General features: G+C 49.5%; 1 protein-coding gene and 1 pseudogene across 1 annotated transcript in view; one reads left to right on the top strand and one right to left on the bottom strand.

The window, feature by feature from the left end:
- Positions 1–24366, top strand: part of CCBE1 (collagen and calcium binding EGF domains 1) — a 235611-nt gene that overhangs the window by 111632 nt on the left and 99613 nt on the right. The gene's annotated exons all lie outside the window — the stretch shown is intronic.
- LOC122471047 lies at positions 23015–23135 on the bottom strand (annotated as a pseudogene).

Here is a 24366-nt window from a genome sequence, read left to right as displayed (position 1 = left end):
GCACCAATGTTCGAAGAGTTAATAGTTGATTTTCTTGAACCTTGTGCCGGGATTCGGCTTCTGCTTCCTGCTATACACAAGGCTGTCTCAAGAACTATAGCTCACCCTGCTTATCTGTATTTGCTGAAGTTTGAAAGTAAAGCCAAGCCAGCCAAGCTTGCCCAAGCAATATAAATTATCTTGACTGATTTACATATTTTGACGTTCCACATAAAGTAGGGATTTTTTTCCCCTAAACAATGTGTTACCAAGTCGTGATCGAGAACATGAAGAGAAAGGAAAAAATTGCTGTATAGTCATTTTTCTTCCTTGAAGTATTTCATTTGGAAACATGGTCAAAACAGTCTGTGACAAGGTCTGTGTGGTGCCATTTCATGTGGGTTTAATTATGTTTAAAAAAAAAAACAACACCCAAATCACCCATACGATATTATTTTAGTATCTCAAAAAATCGAACTGTGATAACAGGAAGTTCGGGACCTCTTTTTATTTAGTCTCCCTATAACAACAATTGGTTCCAGCTTCACAGGGCAAAGGAAACAAAATCTGTGACACCTACAATAATACTGGCTTGGCTGGATTAAACTCAACAGCAAGCTGATCAGGGAATTGATTTGAGGCTACAAGACATTTTTTAAAAACACTCCCTCACTGTTACGGGCTTTCATGGTTTATTTCTCTTTATGCTCCATGACTATGAAAATGCTAGTGAACTCCAAGGTGATGCCAGGTAATATGTTCTTTTCATTTTTGTTTTCTTCCCCCCAGCGACCACCTCTACCAAAACAAGCACCACGAAGATCCATGTTGGTGCCCAGCTTAGATTGTTCTGGAAAGTAGGCAGGGTGTCACTAGGTTTCTCCAGTGACTGAAGACTAGACTCTCCAGTAGGCTAAAGGCTAAGCTCTGTCCAGTGTCTGGGCAACACTGAAAACTGGCTCAGATTGCTGGGCCCCTCCCCCAGAGTTTGATTCAGTAGGTCTGGAGTGGGGCCTTAGAAAATGACATTTCCAGCGAATTCCCAAGTCCGGATCATACGTTGAGAATCACTCTTCTGTGTGTCAGAGATAAACTAGAATAAATCAGTCTTGTTATAAGATGCAGATATTTCTACCAATTGCCCACGTCCTCTGTTCCTTTATTTTAGTATTTAGTGGGACTACTGTACAGATAAAGGAAAAACCCCATTATAGGCCATGTAATCTGTTTTCTGAATTTTTATTTTTGAGAGATTGCATGCAAGCAGAGGAAGGGCAGAGAGAGAGGGAGACCCAGAATCTGAAGCAGCCTCCAGGTTCTGAGCTGTCAGTGCAGAGCCCGATGTGGGGCTCAAACTCACGAACTGTGAGATCATGACCTGAGCCAAAGTCGGACGCTTAACTGAGCCAGCCAGGCACCCCTATAATCTATTTTTAAAAACACAAGAGTCACGTCATAATGTAGCAAAACAATATATGATGTGCCGAACGTCTCAGCCTTTCCTGATGCCCTTAGCAAGCCCACCTCTAAAAGGAAAGAAGTTCATCTTGGGCTTGCTCCACTTTTGAGCAAAAACAGAAAAACATGTTTTACTTTGGGGGGGTTGATGACTATTACTCTAATCAGAAGTGGTAGGGTGAATTTCTGAGGCAAGCTCCTACATTCCAACCCAGCGGTCATTTACCCCCTCGGATGGAGCATGAAATCAAAGCAATATGCGCCACCCCCCCCCACCACCCCCCGCTGAAGGACCCGCTCTGTTGGATCTGGGCCCAAGGCACTGCTGGGGACCACATGAATGACGGGGGCCCCGATGCCTCAGTTGTCATCCTGGTTGGTGGGCGGCCGTGGGGCATCCAGCTCTCTCGGAGCCCCTGTGCTGGGATTCTGCCCCGATTCTTCTGCCCAGCAGAGGTTCTGCCCTGTGTCCTTCCGGGAGGCCTCCCACAGCACTTTACGTGAAGGCAGTTTCCTTTTCATATTCTGGGAGGTCATTGTCCTGGCCACGTCACACAGGACTCTCCTTCCTTGGCTGTGATCTCGGGGTCCCTGCCCTAGCAACTATACTTGCTCATGGCTATTTGGGGCTCAAGTCAAATCCAAGAGAATCTACGCTGAGCGCTTGCAGAAGCCAGAAATGTTAGAGCGGGCAGATCCGGGACCATGAGGCACCTTCCTTAAGCGTTGTTGTGCATCCCTGATCAGAAACTCACTGCGGATGGTGTTAAATTCTGGCTCCGAAGCCTGACTTTCCAAAGCCCTCCCCACCCGGCACGTAGCCTGTTTCAGGGAGCGGCTCTGCATGGCCTCACGTAACGTTTCGTCCCGCCTTGGTGAGGGCTCGTGTCCCCCGGCAGACTCCGTGGTTCACGCCAGATTGTGGTGATGGTGGGCACACAGCTTCCTACTTCAGTTTTCCGGGCACGTAAACCAGGTGTTGCCCGGCTTCTAGAAGTCGAGCTTCTGGCCTTCTCAGTTTAGCAATCTCCTTAGTTCTCGTGGTCAAGAGAGGGAGAAATCGGAAGGCTTACGTTCCTGAAGGTTCTCTCGAAACCCTTCTGAGAAGAAAATAGTCCGTTGGTTAGTATTGTGGAGGGCAGCCAGGAAAAAGAGCTCAGGAGACTCCTCACAGACATTCTGTGCTAGTTCCCTCCAAGAAGTCTTTTGGGGGAGCGGAGGAAGGCTGTTTGTGTGCAGTCACACCTCTGTTGCAATACGCACCCACCTCTCTGGCTGTACCTTTTCACTTGCACAACCTGGCAGTAATCAGTCATTGGACAGAGTAGAGGCAGAATTCGGGGTCAGATCTCTTTGTAAACCAACCGAACAGCTGTGTGCCCATGGCACCGGGACAGCAAAGGCAGAATTGAACGTTTATTCCGCAGCAAAATCTTGGCCTTTTGTTTTACCACATCATTGGAGATGTCAGGACTGGGAGGTGTTATGGACTGATTGTGTCTGCCCCACACCCCCAAAATTCATGTGTTGAAGCCCCAACCCCCCCCCACATGACTGTATTTGGAGACAGGGTCTTCATGGGGGATAATGTTACGTGAAGTCCTAAAGGTGAAGTTCTGATCGGCGGGATTACTGTCTTTGTGGGAAGAGACCCCAGAGAGCTCAGTTGTGTGTGCTCGCTCTGCCCCCGTGGGCACAAAGAAAAGCCATGCGAGGACACACATGGCTGCATCTGCAGCCCATGGCCAGACTCCTCACTGGACACCAACCCAGCCGGCTCCCTATCTTGGACTTGCAGAAAATAAATCTGTTGTTTAAGCCACCCAGCCCGTGGTATTTTGTTGTGGCTGCCTGGGCTGATGAATTCAGGAAGGTTCAGGCTTGGAAAGTGCTGGAAGGACCCCTGTAGAGACCCACTTTGGCCCCCACGAGGGATTTTCTTTCCTGCGGTTCTGTTCCTGTATGAATTCAGATTTCAAAAATTAGAAAAATAGCCACGACAGCAGTATTTTTATAGCCCGTGAATAAATAGACAAAATTAAAACTTCAAAACAAGTTACGCATTTTTGAAAACCGTGCAATTTAAAAATAGCATCAGGAAAGGGATGTCTTGCATCCGTGTTCTGGTGCATGAAATACGAGTCTCCTCAAACCTAGAGTGAGTGGGGTCTGCTTTAAATCTGCACATTATGGACAATGACTTTTATTCGTGTCGGAACAGAGTTTTGTTGCGCAGAGTCGCATTGTTGGCCGATCTTACAGTTCAGACCGTTCTAGGCAGAACATAGGACCTCAGCCCTGGAAAACACGCCAAGGAAGGACATCGGTTACCAACAGAGGCCTTGGTCACCAGCAGAATCACTATATTATCACAGGATCCACTTAGCAGCTTAGAATGGTCTGAGGGAAGGGGTGCCCGGGGGGTGGGGGGGGGGGGCGGGGCTCAGTCAGATGGGTGTCTGACTCTTGATTTCAGCTCAGGTCGTAATCCCAGGGTCATGAGATTGACCCCCCCAGTCGGGCGCCTTGCTGAGTGTGTGGAGGCTGCTTAGGATTCTCTCTCTGCCCCCGTCCCTTGCTCACATGTGTGCTGTCTCTCTCAAAGAAAAATAAATAAATGATGGTCAGAAGGTGAAATCCAGGGAACAAAGAGTGTCCTTTTGCTTCCCTATCTCTTCCTACGTTCGTTTTCCATCAGCTAACTGAAGTGTCTCCGTGTCCTCCAAGAGTCACAGGAGCGAGGGAGGTCTCACAAAATAAAGTAGCAAATGCGAGAACCTCTGTCTGATTATCTCTCTCAGTAAAGGCAGAATGGCTGTTCGCGTTACAGATAGGAAACAGTTTGCAATGTGACTTGTGGCGGTCATGTGGTAGGCCTCGGAAGCTGGTCTCTTAAAAAGAAGAATCCGTTTAGGTTATCTTAATTGCTCATTTCACCACGACTTTCGTCTTTAATGTCTTAGGCTTTATGGATTTTTTTTTGGTAGCTAGACATTCCAGGAAGCATCCATCATTTTCCGGCCCCCCCCCCCCGGAGGAAAAACGTGGTGGGGAGCGATATTTCTTAAGAGACAACTGTTACCCAGTCGTCGTGTCCCTGGTGGTGTTTCTTATTAAGGGAACTTAGGGATCTTACTAATATGTTCAGATAAGATTAGCATCAGCAAGTCGGATCTTTGGCAGTGCACGGAAGAACAGAAAGTTCTTAGCATCATCGTCGGGCATTTCTTGCCTACTTTGTTAGGGGGCTCTTTTCAAACACGTGTCTGAAGAGCCCGTACTTGAGGATTTTACTGACTCTCTAAAGTTATGGTCGTTGAAGGATGGTACTTCCGCCCTTTTAGGTTAATCTTCTATGTTTTTGCTTAAATTTTACAGCGTTTCTGAAGACAAGTTTAATTAGGGAATACTTGTAGGTTATGCACGTGAGCCGGAAGCAGACACGTTCAGTATTAAAGTGTTCCCCTGCTCCCCCTACCCCACCCCAGAAATTTGTCCTCGAGGTGGTCATAAGGGTCCAATGAATAGTTGTTCATAACGGAAACAGATGCGTTATGAGTGGTCCCGGAAGAGGCGTTTTGTGCTGCCTTCTAAGAGGGAAAGCTATACCCTGTGGATGAAATGATTGGCTGATTCGCTTTGCTGTCGCCGGAGCCCCTTGTTGCGGGTCCTGGCATTTCGCTATCAAAGTCCTCTTGCGTGTGTTCTTTCAGGGAGTAGAGTAGAGCCTCCTGTGGTCTGGACGGTGCCTCCTGGAGTGCAGAGGCCAGAGGTGGTGACTCAGGAGTCGTGGGGGGAGTGATGACCGGAGACGGGGCCGGGTGCCGTGGACAGGAGTCCTGAAGTAGACTGAAAAGTTCTGCCTTCAACTAGCTTTTCTTTAAGTTTGAGAGAGACCAAGAGAGTGCAAGCAGGGGAGGGGCAGAGAGAGAGAGAGGAGAGGGAGAGTCCCAAGCCGGCTACACATGGTCAGTGCACAGAGCCCGACGTGAGGCTTGAACCCACGAAACCATGAGATCATGACCTGAGCCGAAGTTAAGAGTGGGACGCTTAACCGACTGAGCCACCCAGGCACGCCTTAGAGTATCTTAGGCGTTCAGTTGGGCTTCGCACGTGACTTTGGGGAGAAAACAGTTTGAAAACTCAACAGGGTGCTTAAGAATCTAACAGGATACTCGTGCTGTTTAAAACAAAAAAGTTGACAACTCATCTTGCCCTCTTTGCCGCGGGGTCTGGGTTTGTCCTTCCCGTGCAGGCAGGGCTGGCTTCATGGCCACATGGCCTCTGCAGATGCCCAGGACCCCGTGCTCAGAAGGGCCCTGCATGTCGTTTAATGCCCTTCTGTCACCATTTTGAGAAGTTTTTATAATTTTTGAACAAGGTCCCCACATGTTCTTTTTAGAGAGAAGGAAAGGGGCGGAGGCAGGGGACGTGGGGTGGGGGGGGGGGGGGAGAGGGAGAATATGAGAATCTTAAGCAGTTTCCACACTCAGAGCCTGACTGGGACTCAATCCCATGACCCTGGCATCATGACCTGAGCTGAAATCAAGAGAAGATCAACAACTGACTGAGCCCCCCCTCCAGGCGCCCCATGGGCCCCACATTTGCAGCTCGTGCTGGGTCAGACAGATTATGTAGTTGGCCTGCCTATCCGGTCTCAGCCTAACCCTGATTTCGGGCCCTGAAGTCTTCGTGCTCTCGCCTGGCTCAGGTCTGGGGCATAGAGTGTGTCCTAAATCCTGCAGCCCCGTCTGCTGTGAAGCAGCCCTTGACAGAATTTGTCAGCTGTTCTCCTTGGGGGCTGGATCCCTTGTCCTCAGCCTGTGCCATTGGCTGGGATCCTATTCCTGTTTTGAACAAAGCAGACAGACTTCCTGGAAATCTGACCTACCTCTTCGTTTTTCTTTTTTTTTTTTAAACGTTTATTTTTGAGAGCTCACACAGAGGAGGGGGCAGTGAGAGGGGGAGACGCAGAATCTGAAGTAAGTTCCAGGCTCTGAGCTGTCAGCCCAGAGCCCGACGTGGGGCTCAAGCCCACGAACTGTGAGATGGTGACCCGAGCCAAAGTCAGACACTCAACCGACTGAGCCACCCAGGCGCCCCAATCTGACATACCTCTTACCTGACAAAGTCCCGACCTCAGCCCCCCTCTTGCTTCCTCCCCTCCCCCTTCCCTGCATTTTGACAGGCTGAATCACCCCGAGAAGGCCACCACCTGAACCAAACGCGTAGAGCCTTGCTTCTCCTCCCAGTGGATCTCCCTAGCCCCTGACCTGGCTCCCCCTCCTCTGTAGAGGCCTGTCGGCCAGCCCTGTCGTGAACATGGGAACAAAGCCAATTTTTCAGTTCTGTTGCAGTGGTCATGCTGGATTATTGAGGCCACCACGTTTGCTGGTTTCAGCTGGGATTCATGTGACCGACGCCCGAATACGTATTTTGAAGTCCACTTGTGATCTGCCTTTAAATCACTCCTAGGTCCGTTCTTTGTGTCCGACTTTCAGCACCACGGACCTAGCCCAGGTCTTTATCACTTTGTTCTTGGCTTCTCGAAGGCAAGGGCTTTCCGTAGTTGTCTCTGGTTTCTCCTCCATCAACCTCATACGGCCTCAGCATTCATTGGCCGTTGTTCCAACTGCAGGATTTGAACATGCTCGCCATGCAGGAAGCTGAGTGCTATGGAGGAAGCAGGTTGTCATGATATAGTCGTTGGGACTGTTGGTGAAATAAAAGACAGTTAATAACAGCTACAGAGGAAGTGCTGGAAGCATTGTCCTATATAATGAGAAAATTTGAAATGAGCCAGATATATATCATTGTGTAGAGATGGTTAAATCATGATCGATCTGTACCAATGAATACTATGCAGCCGTTTCAAGTACTCAGTGTCCGCAGAAGAAATAGCATTGACTGGGGATTGGGGGCAGAACACGTGAACAGGTCTCAGTCAGTGAAGAAGGAATTAGAGCTCCTGGAGCAAAGAAACCACTGGCTCACATGGAAAGTTCCAGAAGGTGGGGTAAGCAGGCGTGTGCCGACACCAAACCTGGTTGGATGGTCCTCTCAGAGCATTCCAACTACAGGAGCCATTCAGGGAAACCATCTTTCTAATAATTAGCAGGTCGGGTCCTCATTTACTCTGAATTCTTAGAACACTTGCCTTCTGAAAACATTTTGAATTACAAGTAAAGTACAAAGTCATCTAAAAATTCAAACTTTATAGAAAGGCATAATGGAAAAGGTTAAATTCCTCTGGATCCTACCCAGTAGAGACTATGATTTACTAGCTTTAACTTTATATTCTCTTTTTAATGCTTATTTTCGACAGAGGCTGAGCATAAGAGGGGGAGGGGCAGAGAGAGAGGGAGACACAGAATCCGAAGCAGGCCCCAGGCTCTGAGCTGTCAGCACGGAGCCCGATGCAGGTTTCGAACTCACAAACGGCAAGATCATGACCTGAGCCGAAGTCAGACGCTGAACCCACTGAGCCACCCAGGCGCCCCTTAACTTTATATTTTCAATGCACAAACGGAGGTAGTTTATAAATACAAAAATGAGTTACTGTGTGCATACACCCTGTATCCTTTTCACTTACTATATACGTTTTCCCACATCAGTACACACACTGAGCTACCACCGATTTGGAGTTATGGTCATGAACAGTCTTGTACCTTGTGCAGCTGGTGCACATGTCTTACCAACTCCTCACTCTTAAACCTTTTTATTGATGAGAATTGTCTTCTAATCTCAGAAGCATGAGAATTCTGTGTACCTAGTAGGCGTTCAGCAGAGACTCAGTGGCTGAATTGAAGCCCAGGGAGCTTCGTTTCCAACCACCCATCGACATTGACTCGCTTTTAGCAGAGAGGGCCTCACCCTGTGAGATCCAGTGATGCTCAAAACTCTGTGTCCTTTGAGCCGGTCAGAGGAGGTCCACGGCCAAAATCAAATCATGGCATCACTTTCCTAGCTCACAGGAGGAAAAAGGTAAAGCAGAATTTTCTTCATTGTATACATTTCCCGTATATTTTTTAGAAACCCTTGATATTTGCTGCCGATTGTTTGCTTGTGAGTATTGGCCAGATGGCCAAATGAATGCACAAGCAGTGGACAAACATCGGAAAAAAATTAGGAACAGCTGATCATGTCTTAGCAGATTTGTCGTCCGCTTCCTCCCAACACACACACTCAAGTGTGGTTGAGGTTTTGTGTTGGACACAGGACAGAGAAGCATCCTGTGTTCTGTCGGGGATGCATCCCTGCCATGGCATTGGCGCTGGTGCCAGACCGCCTAGTGGGGCTCGGGCTGTGCTCGTCCCCACCCCCCCCCAATCTAATCATGGACACAAATGCACCAGAGAATAAAAATATGTAAGCATGGGGCGCCTGGGTGGCTCAGTCGGTTAAGCCTCTGACTCTTGATTTTGGCTCAAGTCATGATCTCACAGTCCTGAGATGGAGCCCTGAGCACGAAGCCTGTTTGGGATTCTTTTTCCCTTTCTCTTTCTGCTTCTCCCATGCTCCTGCTCTCTTTCTCTCTTTCTCTCTTTCTCTCTCAAAATAAACACATAAACGCTTAAAAATAGGCAAACGTGGGGCGCCTGGGTGGCTCAGTCCGTTGGGCGGCCGACTTCGGCTCAGGTCATGATCTCACGGTCCGTGAGTTCTAGCCCCGCGTCGGGCTCTGTGCTGACAGCTCAGAGCCTGGAGCCTGCTTCATATTCTGTGTCTCCCTCTCTCTGACCCTCCCCTGTTCATGCTCTGTCTCTCCCTGTCTCAAAAATAAACGTTAAAAAAAATAGGCAAACGTTCCTGTAGACGTGCCAATAGTTCTCGTTTTAAGCTTAAGCAATCCGTAAACTTGATGTATACGGAACACTGCTGCTCAGTTAAGGAAGCAGAAACAGCATGGCTGAGACTAGATTGAAGAGTCCAAGAGAAATTCACTACAGGCCCGGTGGCGACACGGACAACTGTACCCAGCGATGTGTGACCTCTTTCCACGCCCCTCAGGGTGAAGGCTCTTGCAGTAGAGACAGCGGAGTTCTCTGCAGTGTCAGAGGACCAGGGGCTGATCAGTAGCGAGAGTACATGGTGTGGTTGGGGAACCAACGCCTGGGTCCTGGTCGGAGCTCACCTGGTTTTAAGAAACAGATCCAGGGAGGCAAAGTCGTATTGCCAGGATCGGGGGGCTGTCCAAATGCACCAATTTGCCCGTGATGGGAAAAGTCTACTCTGCTCCCCAGTTCTGCCAGATTTATGTCTCTAAATTTCTTAGTATTCTAAAAAAGGAGATTTGGATCGCTTCTTGGTCTCCTCATGGGTTAGTTTCCCGTAGGTCAGGTGTTCATGCCAAGCCGGTCAGCCTGTGTGCGCGCACACAGGCCTATGTATTTTACAGATCTGAGAATTCACAGGTGAGCCTATGACCATGTATACTGCTTTTGTCCTGGGACTTTGATTTTCGACTCTCCTGCAGATGAATGGCCCTGTATGAGGAGCCCTGTGCTTCATCTTCAACCATCTATAGACTGTAAATAATCTACATGGACGCTGAATCGGGGAAAGCTGTCCCCACCTTGTTGCAAAGTGGCCTTGGATTTTTGCGTAAAAGTAAGTTTCCTGATCTCATGAACCAGGCGATATTTCCTTCAGCTAGAAAGCAGGGAAGTGGTGGTAAGGCAAATGGAGTGGTTCAACAGGTAAAAGTTGCAGTCACGCAAGATTGTTCTAGAGATCTGTGTAGCAGTGCCGACAGTTAACGGTACTGTGCTGTGTACTTAAAATTTTCAGCGGGAACAGCTCCTGTATTCTGCCTACGGTAATAAATTACATGCATAATATATACATTCATATTATATACAGCTTTGGCTTTTTAAAGGTGCGTGCTAAGTCACCTAGAAAGTGAAATACAGGGGCAGTTCTTGAGATGGTCTCTGTCTCCCTCTCCTCCCCCTGCAACCTCTCTCTGCTCATGCTTGCTCGAGCGCTCTCAAGATACAAAAATATCAGGTAAAAAACCACAGATCTGCCTGAGTCGCCAAACATAGAGCTGCCTTGTGCTCTTATTTGGGAGAGAGTCTTGGGGGTTTTTCTTCCTAGGACTTTCTCATCTTCGACACAGGGTGGTCATGACCACCTTAAAAAAAAAAACCCTTGGGGCGCCTGGGTGGCGCAGTCGGTTAAGCGTCCGACTTCAGCCAGGTCACGATCTCGCGGTCCGGGAGTTCGAGCCCCGCGTCGGGCTCTGGGCTGATGGCTCAGAGCCTGGAGCCTGTTTCCGATTCTGTGTCTCCCTCTCTCTCTGCCCCTCCCCCGTTCATGCTCTGTCTCTCTCTGTCCCATAAATAAACGTTGGGGAAAAAAAATTAAAAAAAACAAAACCCTCAGTTACATATCCCGATACAGTTTGGTAAAGATACGTGTATTAGGGACTTGGAGCAGAAACACTGATGAAATGAGACTTATTACGAGTGCCCACAACTGTGCCCAGTTCAACAGTCCCTCACCTCTGTATCTGATGCTGAACCTGAAGTCTGTGGGGCTGGCATTGGAAGGAAAGATGGAAACGGAGAAGAGCAAGGACGAGCTGGAACCTGTGTCCCGCTGCCTCTAGGCCTCTGGCTCGTACCCCGTGGGCAGCCTGCGGGGAAAGGTGGTCCAGGATGCTCAGAGGCTGAAGGGAGGGCGGGCCCAGCTGCTGCCCCAGGAGGTGTGGCGGCACCTGCTGCCCTCTGATGACCTCAGGAACATGGCGAGGCCTGGTTGCTGCCGCACCTCCCTCTTAACTGGTGTTCACGTAAACGTACCAGCGTTCACGTAAAACCATCCAGGGCCAGGAAGCCCCAGCTTAGCTGAGCCGGTGCAGCACGAACGCAGCCGAGTCTGAAGATGTATAAACATTCCCATCAACGATGCGAACCATTTTATCTTTGTCCGAAGCTATCCATAAGATGGGTTTCCAGGGAGTACCTCTTTCCTTGAATGCTATCACTTCAGGGGAACCAGAAAGGAACCTTCTCGTTAAATCCCAACACACGAGGTCACTGTCGTGGCTCTTGCTCCAGCTGCCTTTAATGCTGCATAAACCTCTGTCTTCTGCAGCTGGGTCACATTCAGTAAGTGCTTACAGCACATCTGATTAAGGTCAGTCCCAGGGCTTCCATGAATCATCTCCAGGAAGGAATGCTGGGGAGGCAATGTGACTGCAGGTCACTTTCTTCGGTCTTGCTGCTCCGAGGACGACTCCTGCTCTGCGCTCCATCACGTCCCCCACATTAATCGTTCCTGGAAGACAGAACACAGCTGGACCCTGAACACGCCCGGGACTTGGCCACAGCTGGGATTTGGCCCTGCCGCGATCTCAGGGGCTCCGAGGGCAAGACGCCTTGTCTGTCTCTCCTGCATTTCCCAAAGCAGCCCACGCCGAAGCCGCAGCAGGTAGGGCCACTGAGATGTCCTTCAAGGTGGTCACCAAACAGGAGGCTGGGTGTCTAGGGGAGGGGCAGAGGTCCTGGGACAGAAGAGCCAACCGGGGAGCTTGCATAGCTGAGACCTGGGTGTCCCCTGCTTCTGAGCGAGCCCTGGAGATGAAGAGAATCTGAATATCACGTGCGTCGAACGAGCGTGTCCTCGTCAAGGCTGCAGGCAGCAGAGTTTCCCTCTGGTGAGCTCTGTCACACCCCCAGCTCCTGAGCTATGGTTTGACTGCCCAGACAGGACTTCATCTGTAACAGATGGAGTCGGTCTGTTGCTTTAGGATGTGTGAGCTGTGACCACGACACCGACTTCCCTTCATGTGATAGAAAATAAAGAATGACTCCAGGTCGCTGGCATTTGCACAGATAGGGCGGCATTTCTTTCAACTTCTGAGGGTTCGGAGTGGAAGCAAAGACTCCCACGGTAATTTAGCACAGCACCTGCTCCTCCGGGCAAATAAAGTGACTTCAGTCCCTTTAATCTCGCCGGACTAGAAACCCAAAGAGCTGGCGCGGGAGCCAGACTCGTGAGTTCTAACACTGGACCCGGACTTTTGGAGCAGAAGCTGAACATCACCGCTGGTTTGGGCAGACGTAACAGGAGAGACCATAAGAGCTGAGGCCGTGGGTCATGGGGTGTTTATATGGTTTAGAGAGACTGGAACATACCTTTTAAAATTTATCAGGGGCGCCCGGGTGGCTCAGTCGGTTAAGCATCCAGCTTCAGCTCAGGGCATGATCTCGCGGTTCATGAGTTTGAGCCCCGTGTCAGCCTCGGTGCTGACAACTCAAAGCTGTCAGCCGAGGATTCTGTGTCTCCCTTTCTGCTCTTCCCCTGCTCATGCTCACACATGCTCTCTCAAAAATAAACATTGTTTTAAAATTTACTGTCAAATTCAGCTCTCCCTCCCAAGAGAAAAAAGCCAGGGATCCCTGTGTTTGTTTAAACTTCATTTTTTGAGTATTGGGTAATCAATAATTCTCGTTGAAGGACTATTCAAATGCACGATTTCAAAAAAATGTCATAGATTCTGAAACCACTTATCGCTGTATTTCCCACTAGAGCTGAATGGGTAACATTTTCCATTTGTCTGTTAAGTTGGCTCTGAGAGAACAACATGAATGTCACAGCCAGAGGAATCTTAAGAAATCCTGTTCTCCAACTGTTTTATTATACAAATAACTTCAAATCCATGCCTGGCTTAATTAAGGTCTCTGCTAGTTACTGGCAGAATTTGGCCCTGTGATTTCCCATTCCAGCCTCTTTCTATACCTCAAAGCTGCTTTATTCTCTCCAGACCCTGGGGCATGCCATTGGAGACCTGTGGTCCCACTTCATATGAGCACGTTTCCAGGTAGTGACTGGGCCAGGCCGGAAGGGCCACAGCCTGCACCCCTGGAATCTCTCTCCTCCGCCTCCATGAGACTGTCCCCCCCCCGTTGGACTGTGAACCACCTTCTCGCATAAAATCTGCAATGTGATGGGGAGAGAAGAGATCCCAGTCGCCTGTGGTTACCTGGCACATCTCACTTTGGAGTCCTTGTGAGTTGGCCCCGTTGGCCTATCCTCCTAGTGACCCACAGGGAGTTGGCAATGACCTGAACACGATCGTTGCTCAAAGGCCCTCTGGTCCTCCGTGAAATCATGAAGTTCTTCATGCTGGATGATCTGTTTTAAGCCAGATGATCATGTGGGCAGGTCCTATGCAGCAGGGTCCACACACAGCCATGGATCAAAAGTGGCAAACTGGCCTTACGTTTTTAAAATAATGAGCCAGCATCTCCCTAATTTTTGTACCCCGGGTCAAGCTTGTGATGTGGAAAGAAGTGTCCTCTCTTCTTGTTGAACGCTGAGCAATAACCAGATTCTCTTCTAGATGGGAGCTGTCTACAGCAGCATCCCCTCTATAGTCTGGAAGGGGGTAGAAAGTTCCTCCGTCCTCGGCTGTGCCTTGCAACACCACAGACGTATTTTATTTCCACTTCCAGAGCCAGAGGGATCATCCCTCCTCAGGCCTCCAAGTCACCGAGTGGTGATGGGCTGCAGGGCAGGAAGAGCAGCGTGGCATCTGTGGCCAACCCAGGTTACGGAAGTCAGAGTGGTGACAGGTCCCTTCCACCTTTCAGGGACCTGGGCTCCGTAACAGGAGACTGTTTACGAGGCAGACCCTGCCCACCTAAAAAATGTGCTATTCCCAACCAGAAAGTGTCGCGGCAGGTTGGGATTGTGCCCCAAACTTTATCCCTTTGACTTCACCCCTGGGACAGAAAGGATTTTCGTGGCTTGAGTTTGGTGCTACCGAAAAGGCACAACAGCGTTTCTCCGTGGCTGTGACGCCATACCCATCCAAGGGCCCGGCAGCCAGTCTGTTGATTCCAAGAGGGGCCATCACTGCGTCTGGGTTACATATGCCTGGTTTGCGCAGTAACTGTGTGTAACAGTCGCTCTACTTGAGTGTAAGAACCTCTCTGGGCCTCAGTTGCCTCACCTGCCAAGTAAGTGGGGTCCCCTGTGCCTCTGAGGGCCTGTTGTCCTGAGTGCCCGTACTCCCGTGGGACCGATGCTACTCCTGATGTATCTCCCTGATGTTACTGTTTTTATCTTTGTACGGCTGGACAGCTGAGTCAACTACATGATCAGAGGAAGGTCAGCTTCGGTTCAAGGGTGGAAAACTCCCTTGAAGGAATACAGCCTTAAACGCTCATCGTAAGAGCGTCTACGGGGTGGTTGAACGTCCGACTCTGATTTCGGCTTAGGTTGTGATCTCATGGTCCTGAGATCGAGTCCTGTGTTGGCTCCACGCTGAGCGTTGGAACCTGCTGAAGATTCTCTCTCCCCCCTCTGCTTACACTTGCATGCTCCTAACAAACAAAAAAAACACCTTAGGAAAAGAGCATTTCCAGTGATGTTGTCCCCCCCCCCACCCCCCGCCAAATGATTACGCGGGTTCTTTCACTAGAGAAGTGAAAATACGTTTGCTGTAGTCTGTCACCTAGAATTATTTATTGTGATACTAAACGAGTTTGACCAGGTATCTTCTGTTTCGATGGCGACAACTTCCCAGAACAAAGTCCTCTTTCTAAATGAGGTTTCCTGCTAGGAAAACTCCGCTGGACCCGTCGCCAGCTTTGACGAACGTTCCTTTCAAGTTAAGTGAGCAAATGGGTACTCGGGATAGCGGAAGCCTAAGGAGTTGTCAGATTGCCTCCAGACACAGCACCAGGACGCACGGTAATAGGAATGTTCTTGAGGCCATCTTGCCAAAAACCGGATGAAGAGAGGTTCTTTCCCTGTGGCCCTGCGAGTTCGTGAACCGACCCCCCCCCCCCCCATGAAACCCACTACGTGTGTTCCCTCCTCATCACAACAGGCAGCAAGATACAAACATCCTGGAGGAACCATGGCTATGGCATTTTGCTGCTCATTACATCAAGGGGTGAAGTCCCTGTCGCCGTCTCTCACGGCGTCCTCTGGACAATAGGATGTGACAGAGCGATAACGTGCAAGTTCCATGGCCTTTGCCGCAAGAGGCGGGCCGGCTTTTGCCTCTCTCTTGGAATGCTCCTGCCCCCACGTGAGGGAAGTCCAGTCTTCCTTACTAAATGATGACAGGCCCCCAGAGAGAGGTGGGCCCAGATGACAGCCAGCGTGGGGGCGCTAGCCATATGAGTGAGGCCATCTTCTAGCCTCCAGCTCCGGGCCCGCTGCCAAATGGCTGCAGCCAGACGCGTGAGTCAAGACCAGAACTGCCCCGCTGAGCCCAGCCCCAGTGGACAGTGATGACCAAATAAGCGATCCTTGTTCTAAGCCACTGAGTTTTGGGGTGAACGGTTACCTAGCAGTAGAGAGAAGCCACATAGCTCTGCAGTGCAGACGGAGAAACGTGAATCGGGATCAGGAATGTGAAGTAACTTGGCCAAGGGCTACAGAGGCAGTAGGTGGGTGCAGTCATGATTTGACCTAGGTCTTTGTGATATCACATTCTCCTTTGCTTGTCCGTGTCAAAACTATTCCACCTAAGCGGAAAAAGGCCTGAATTTCAGGAAATGTGAAGGAGCAGCTTCTTATAAGCAGATGATGGGAAAGATTAGCAAAAACATAATTTTTTTTTTTTAGTAGTTTTCTGCTTTTATTCGTTAGGAAGTGTTTTCCAAAATGGCTTCAGAGAATGTATCGCCTCTCTTTTTAGGAGCAGGATTCTTGAGCTTACAGGGTTCTTCAGCTAATGTTCTGACCTGGGGCTTGGGTAGGCACAATTCCTCTGAAATACGGGTCTTTTCGTAGGGGCTTTCTAGTCCAATGCACTTGATGAAAAGGTTTACTAAAGGATCAGCCTGCTGTAGAACTTGGCTGAAGCTTGTGAAGTCTTACAAGTGAGGGTCCTTCTAAAGCGTGGCGCCACCAAAGAGGGGGCAGGACATTTTTTCCAGAAAGGACCAGATAGTATTTTGAGCTTTGCGACCCATACGGCCTCGGTCAAAACTAAACTCAGTTCTGCCTTTGTAACTTGAAATCGGCTGTAGGCAATATGTAAACAAGTGAGCGGAGCTGTGTTCCGGTAAAATTTTATTGACAAAAATGGCAGGCCAGATTTTATCCGTGGATCATAGTTGTTTCCACGACCCCTGAATTAGAGGAAGACTGCCCGCCAATTAGAGGAAGGCCGCCTATAGCTGAGCTGCTGGCCCGGGTGTCTGCAGGGTTTGAGTGATTACATAGCTTCCAGGTGGCTGTTACGTAGAGGGGCTAAAGCTAGGAGTGCACAAGCCAACAGGATCAGAGCAAGAGATGCTTTTTAAGGAATAGCCCCCTCATCCCAGCAGACTCCCGAGGAAGCCCGGTGGCTGACAGCCATCTGGCACGCAAAGTTCCTCAGTTGTGTCCTCGGGCAAATTATCTTTGAGGCTTAGCCTGCTTATCTGTACAATGGGAGGGTAATGAGGAACAGACTGTGCAAAATGGGTGGGCTCTTATGTCACAGTGGTGGTGTCATGCTCACGGGGGAGGGGGTCAGGTTCTGTGCTCTCCTTACCCAGCGTGGAGAACGGCCGCGGATCATCGATCATTGCCCATGAGCTTGGCGAGAGGCACGCTAACTGCCCGACCAGACGCTACGTCTCTGAAGTGTTGTTGGCCCCTGGTCTTGCTTGTTCGCCCCCTGGTCTGAGATTTGACCTCTCCATCATTGTTTTGACCTCACTGGTGACGGAGGCGGCAGGGCAGACGGGGGTTTGGTGCCTGGTGTTCCCAAGGGTTTAAGCTGCTGGTTGGCGGAGGTGGTTACCTTGGGCCCCGGTGCATCGGAGGGTGTCTGTCTGTTAACGTCAGCCTGGATCAATGAGATCGAATAATACCTTCCCTTAAATCGGTTTGCCCTTGTGTCCCTCCAGGGATGCCCGTGACACTGTGTGCCCCTTCCAACTGCAGTTTTGTCTGCCTGGAATTCTTCTGGGGGATGGTAGAATAATAAGAATAGCTTACTTAGCAGTCTACATCCGCCATGGTTACTTTCACCGGTGTTCCCTTTCTAGCATGCCGCCATATTCGAATCAGATGCTGCCGCTTTCAAAGTGCGGGTTATTTTAGGTTTTAAAAGTGTGCATGAAACAGTCTGGTCTAGATTTACGAGGGCAACGGAGAGCTTCCCAGGGCACAGTGTATTTCTTTTGGTCATGTTCTGACTTTTAAGGGCATTCTGCCAATGGTTGGTCCATGATTCCACTTGTTGGGCAGCGGCTGATTTGCTCTGAGAGTAATCGAAAGAGTTTCCCGGTTTGTTTTTTCTTCCATAATTGTTCCTTGCCAGATCTGAAGGGAATCTTAGTGGCCGCCTAGCCATGCCCTGTAGTCCCTATCCCTCCTCCTCTTCTAGACTGGAAAAATCAAAGCATTCCCCTCAAGTGTTCTGTTGTTTTTGTTTGGTTTTCTGTTGAGCGTAGCAGACACACGGTATTATGTTAGTTTCAGGCATACAACATAGTGAGTCGACAAGTTTATACGTTATGCCGTGTTCAAGCATAGCTGCCCTCTGTCCTGATAGATGGCTATTTGGAGGTCACTGATTATATTCTTTATGCTGTGCCTTTTATTCCTGTGATTTATTCCGTAACTGGAAGCCTATAGAAGTTTTCTCGATGTTGTTACAGAACTGAATGGTCGTGTTCTCCCCGAAGCTGATGGGTTGAAATCCTAGCCCCCAGTGGGATGGCCTTAGGTGGTGTTGGTATGGTAGAGCCCTCATGAATGAGAGTAACGCCCTCGTGAAAAGAGACCAGAGACACACACTCTGCTCTCTGCCGTGTAAGGGCGCAACGAGAAGGCAGCTTTCTTCGTCACGGGGAGAGTTAAACGTACAGGGTATTGGGGCCCCTGGGTGGCTCAGGAGGTTGAGTGTCTGACTCTCGATTTTTGGCTCAGGTCACGATCCCAAGGTCATGGGACGGAGCCCCGCTCCCCACCCGGCACAGAGCTTGCTTGAGATTCTCTCTCCCTCCTGTGTGCAGGTATCCTCATGCCCTCTCTCAAATATTTAAAAAAAAAAAAAAAAAGTACAGTGTATTGAAGTAAAAGTCTTCAGAATCTCAGCTGAGATGTCCAATGCTTGTATTTCGGTTGGGTCGTCCTTCCCTGCAGGAGCAGAATGACCCGAGGTCTCTCTTGCTGTAACCAAGGAGAGCCTTGCTAGGGGCCCCAGAGCCCTGCTGGCATATTTCTGGGCACTCCACACCCAGCCTGTGCAGTTTCGGGGTGGCGGAGGTGGCTGGATATCTCACTGTACGTGTTCACGTTCACTTTTTCTGTCTCAGCCACATTGGGAATCATAGCCGCAACTATTTCCAGCGCCTAGCCCAAAGTTGTCTTTAGCTGGAAGCCGATATCTTCCATGCATGGAAATGTTTATCAGGTGGGTGACCCCCATTGTATTAGCGCTTTTAGGGAGCTGTGAGACGACGCCCTGCCGATGCCGTTACTCTAAGCGGCTCTGTTCTTGTGGCTCTGCTGGTGATACCTTAGCATCACCTTCAAACCTGTCTTTCCCACTGGGGCCATTCCTGCTAGGATTGCCTGCTGGACACATCAACTGGGAGCTTTGGTTGACATCTTGAAAACCAAGTTCCTCCTCTTCTCCCCCAACACGAGCTTGCCCTTCCCAGTGTTAATTTCTTCCAGGGGCTCCGCCATTTTCTCAAGGTAAAGTCTAAGCTTCAGATCTGTGATGCTGGCTTGTTTATACTGCCGTCCTCCCCCTACCACCATTGCCAGCCCAAGGTAGGTCTTGTTTCTTCCAGAATATTCTGTCCTTCTCCCTTCTCCCCTCTTCTCGTTACCACGTGCCTAAAGTACAACAGCGGTCCATGGCTCCACTTGGTCAACCTCCCCCGGCCTTTCCACCCAAAAAAATCAGTGTGATATTCTCATGTCCAGTTGAAATCTGAACCTCTGTGGTGGGTTTCTAAAGTCCTGGATGCTTCCATCCTCCTGGTCTGGTATGGAAATATGACTGTTTCTGCTCAGGCCCGTTGCCAAAACATTGCCGTTCACTCTTGCTTCTGTCCTACCCTCGTGGGGATCCTTCATCTGAACTGCCCTCCAGTGTCCCCCACCCCCACCCATTCACTTGATGTTTCACTCCCTCAAGCCCTCCCTAATTTTGCTGTTCTTTGCAATCTCTTCTAGGTCTATCATCTCGTATGAACCCCCCTTTGCCTGGCCCTGTTGTTCATCATGTCACGCGGATGCGTGTTCTCTCCCTCGTTAGGCTGTAACCCAGTAGCTGTCATGGCAACGCTGTTTCATGTTGGTCTGCACTTACGGATAGTGAGGCTGTTGGCCGGGAATGCTGTGGGGCGCCGACCTGGGCTGTACTGCTCGGGGGGGAGCCTCCCAGACCTCTCCCCGCCCGGAGCCAACGTTGTGGCTGCACCGGCCCCTGTGGTTCTTGGGATTTCAAGGCATACCTTAGCAACAATCATCAGGGAACTTTGAAAAAACAAGGTTTATTACAAGTCCTGGAGGGTACACAGCATGCCCAGGGCCACACAGCAAGAGAGAAAGCACAGACCTGGCATTCTGCCTTTGTTGGGGTCGAGGGTGGGGGCCTGGGGTTTCTATGGGTTCACTCTTTATTGGCGAATGTAAAACATCATAACAGTGGGAATTCAAGCCTGGGAAGGGAAGAGCGGGGTCGCTCCAGCGGTCAGTAATCTAGGTCACCCAGGGTTTTCTAAAAGAAGGCCATGGGTGGGGTGGCCTGGCTCTTTGTCTCGTTGTGCAGCTGGCAGCGTGTTCATTTGAAATGGATTCCGCAGCAAAAAACTTGATGTCAGGCGCTACATTACAATAAAAAAACCCTGGCAGTCGGGCACTTCGCCTGGGTGCCACAGCCTGAAACAATAGCAAACTGACCCCCACCCCCCCGAGCTGAGCTGAGTAGCCAGTGGCCCTACCTGCTGAGCTTGGCAGCCGTTTCCTCGTGCGGAGGTTGCTGTCCATTTCCCTCCTTCAAGAATGTCATTCCCAACTCCACCTGCAGAGCCATTTTCTCTTTCATGCCCTGCAGGAACCTTGAAAGTGGATTATGCTGATCTTGGTTTCCAGACACGGAACCACAGATTTTCTGCTGGTCAGAGGTCCCCAGCTAGCCTCTTTCTGTCGTCTTTAAAGCTGATACCCCAAGTCCCTTTTGTGCCTTGGGCTTAGAGTGTACCCTTGACAAAGGGGTCTCCCCCCCCCCCCAGGATCGGAGAGTGTGAGGGATACTTGAATAGTCCCGTGTGCTCAGGCTAGAAATGAATGCTGAATTGAGGTAATAAATAGAAGAGTCCTGTCCTTCCCGGGGCCTGACGATGAAGAGCCCCAGGAGTGATGTGTGGGAGAAGGGCAGCGAAGAGAGCAGCGCCCTCAGTGGGCCCCCACACTTGGGTCTGACTCTTCCTTGTGATTCTCCGAGCTCTATGCAGAGAGTGGCTAGCCGCCACTTAGGATGCTTCACGAACCTGAAAGGTTTCTTGGAGATGAACATGAACTGATGAATAAGTTCCCCCTGGGCAGGAAGAGCTGATCGAAGAGTCTTGGCCATTCCTTACCTTTACCAAATGTTCCCAAGGAAAGCCCCATAGAAGGACATATTGTGTGTGTCCCCATCTAGGGATTTAACGTCCACGTGTGGACCACCTCCCCTTGCTTGTGGCTCGCTCGCTCTCCTGTGGACCTAGCCGACCTTTTAGACCTAAATATTTACCAGAGAGAGGTTGGTAGGACAGGGCTACACATGAGGGAGAAGAATGTAGGTTTATGATCAGGAAATGCCTCCGAGTATCGGAGGAATAAGTCTCCTGAGGGAGTGCTCTCTCATGAGGCGAAGGAAGGGAGGTGTCCCCTTGGCTTATTTAGTTCTCCAGAAACGAAACTTGTTGACTGAAGTGGGAGACCAGTGAGGATGGTCTGTTCCCATCCCAGCTGGATTCTTTGTCGGAAACCACACTGGCTGTCCTTAACTAGGTGGCTGGGTTTTCAGGGTGTCCTTTGAACACAGATTGGGCTTCCCCAGGTTTCTTTCGTGAGGCATCCTGCCTCCCATTCTCCTCGGGGAATTGAAAGAAATGAGAGAGTTGCATAGGCGGAGGGTCAAAATTTGTACAGAGCCCCCAGCGTTAACATTTCAGTGCCAGAATTTTAAAAGAGCATGAAATGATTCCGGTGGCCAAGTTTTAGGAATCAAAGCTACCCAGTTTCCTGCAGGTATAGAAACCATGGTCTCAACAAGGGCTGTGATGTCTTATCGTGGATGGAAATGCCTGAGATTTCTATCTGCTGTTCTGGTCAGGTATTTTAGAGGTCACGAGTAATTAGTCAACACCAGCCCTTTGGATTCTGTCATGAAAACGCCTCCCTCCCCCGCCTTCCTTCTACCCACAATTTGAGTGATCTCACGTCAAACTCCACAGAGCTCTCCCCTGCGAATGTATAATATTAACAGTTTTGCCTACCTTCTTGCCCTTAATCCATTTTTACTTCCAGAATAATCTCCATAAACCGGATCTCATTAGGCTACTCCCAACTTAAGTCCCGCTCTAACTTGGCATTGGATGTTACCCTTGACCTGGCCCGCAATGACCTTTCCAAGGTTCAAGGTAAACCGCTTGCTGTAGCGCACACCCCTTCACTGGGGGGCCATGTGCTGGCAGTTCCCTCTGCCTGATGACTCACATATGTATCCCCTTCACATCCAAGTTCCATCCGTCCTGGAGACTCAGCCCGCATGGCACTACCTCCACAGACCTGGATCTTTCTCCTCTTCCCCACTCTTCATCCCAGTTGTTTGTCCTTTGACCACCCACACTTCCAACCTTGAGTTATGACCTTTTGTCATTGCGTCGTAGCCCATCTGCGTTGTAAACACGCCGTGGCCATAGACCGTGCTTTCAGGCTCTGAATCTAGCTACCCCAGAGCATCATCCCCAAATGAGCATCCGATTGATAATCGTTGCTACGGTAGGTCAGTTAATGAGCTTAGGTTGTGTCTTATTCAATAAAAGTTGTCTTAAATGTGTGTTAAAAACCTTTTATGCCACTTATAGATGCTCTTATGTCTAGAACTGTCCACAAGCTAATGATTGCTGTAAGCCAGAAAATATAAACGCGAGAGTTCAAAATAACTTAGAGTGACACGACATGTTTCCCCCTCAGTGAGTATAAAGTAAACCGTATCAAGACATTTTCCTTCTTGGAAGAAGAGGGAAGGAGGAAGCTCTACAGATTAGACAAAATGAGATTACTATAGAAAACTCAAAGTTCTGTCAGTTTAGATAGTGCCTTAAAATTTCCATAGACAACATCTGGAAGATTAACAGATTTGACTGCATAACCTTTACCATACAGAAGATTAGCACGTTTGAAATGCTGACTGGGAGGAGTACTTACAGGCTATGTAATGGGACAAAGGATTAATACTCCCCAAATAGAACAAGTTTCTATAAATCAGTATAAAGATGGGTGAAGGATTGTGTTTGCTATCTATTGCTAGTGAACGAACTACCCAAAATGCACCGGGTTGAGTGAGCACTGACTCCGTGTGCCTCATGGCTTTGCAGTCTGGGGCTGGCTCCGCCGGGTGGTTCTTCTCCATAGGGTCTCCCATCCAAGTACTAACCAGGCCCGACCCTGCTTAGCTTCCGAGATCAGACGAGATCGGGCGCGTTCAGGGTGGTGTGGCCGTAGACGGTTCTTCTCCATAGGGTGTGCACCGGGGCTGGCGTGTCCGAGGTGGCTCCTTCAGTGGCCTGTCTGGGGCCTCAGCTGGAGTGAGAACAGCCAGGCATCTCGTCCTCCGTGAGGTCCTGCTCGCAAAGAAGCTGGACCTTTATGTGGTGACTTAGGGTTCTAAGAGTGAGCTGTCCGAGGGAACAGCCCCACCGTGTAAGCACTTACCAGCAAGCCTCTGTTTGGGTCATGCTTGCTAATAACTTTTTTGGTCGAGCAAGTGACTTGGCCAAGTCCATTGCCAATGGTGGAGGTGTTAACCCAAGACCGTGAACATGAGGTGTGATTTACTGTGGAACATTGGTGTAACAGCCTGCTACCCATATGAGAGGCAGTTCACTAAAGAAAGAGGAATGAGTCATAAACAAGAAAAATGCACAGTTTTGTTAGCAGTCAAAGTAATGCAAGCGAAATGGTGACAGGCTGTTTTCATTAGGAAATTGACAGTACGCAGTATCTAGTTAATATCTAGTGTTTGGGGCGCCTGGTGGCTCAGTCGGTTAAGCGTCCGACTTCGGCTCAGGTCATGATCTCGCGGTTTGTGGGTTCGAGCCCCGCCTCGGGCTCTGTGCTGACAGCTCAGAGCTGGAGCCTGTTTCGGATTCTGTGTCTCCCTGTCTCTTTCTCTCTCTCTCTCTCTCTCTGCCCCTTCCCCGCTCACACTCTGTCTCTCCCAAAAATAAACATTAAAACATATTTTTTTTAAATCATTAAACAAAAACATCTAGTGTTAAGCTTTACGGGAGAATCTTCTACACTTTGGTGGGAGTGTCAATTAGGGTGACCTTTTTAAAGTTATTTGGCAGCGGGTATCAAAGTATAAAATGCGTAACTTGGCACCTTCCGCTTCTGCAGGTGAACATACTTCTATGTGTAAAAATATTTCTGTAAGTGCCCCGGAATATTAGAGGGATGTTTATATATCACCACTTGTAATGTCAATGAAGTAGAACATAAAAGCCTATTAGAGAATGTGTGAATTATCATAGGGCTATACTATGGAATATCGAGCAGCCCCATTAAGGTTGGGTAAGAGTCTGCTGGTGTGGAATGATCCCCAGAGAGGTTGTTGAGTGGGAAAACAGGCACTCTGGGTATTCTGTGTCAACGCTTTCATGGGAACAAAATTTGGGGTAAATACACACCAGAGGGAGAAAGGGGTCTAGAATAAAGTGTAGAAACGGGCTGGGA

The sequence above is a fragment of the Prionailurus bengalensis genome, chromosome D3, assembly GCF_016509475.1.
Source record: "Prionailurus bengalensis isolate Pbe53 chromosome D3, Fcat_Pben_1.1_paternal_pri, whole genome shotgun sequence".
In the NCBI taxonomy this organism is placed as follows: domain Eukaryota; kingdom Metazoa; phylum Chordata; class Mammalia; order Carnivora; family Felidae; genus Prionailurus; species Prionailurus bengalensis.
This window is presented reverse-complemented; position numbering and strand designations above follow the sequence as displayed.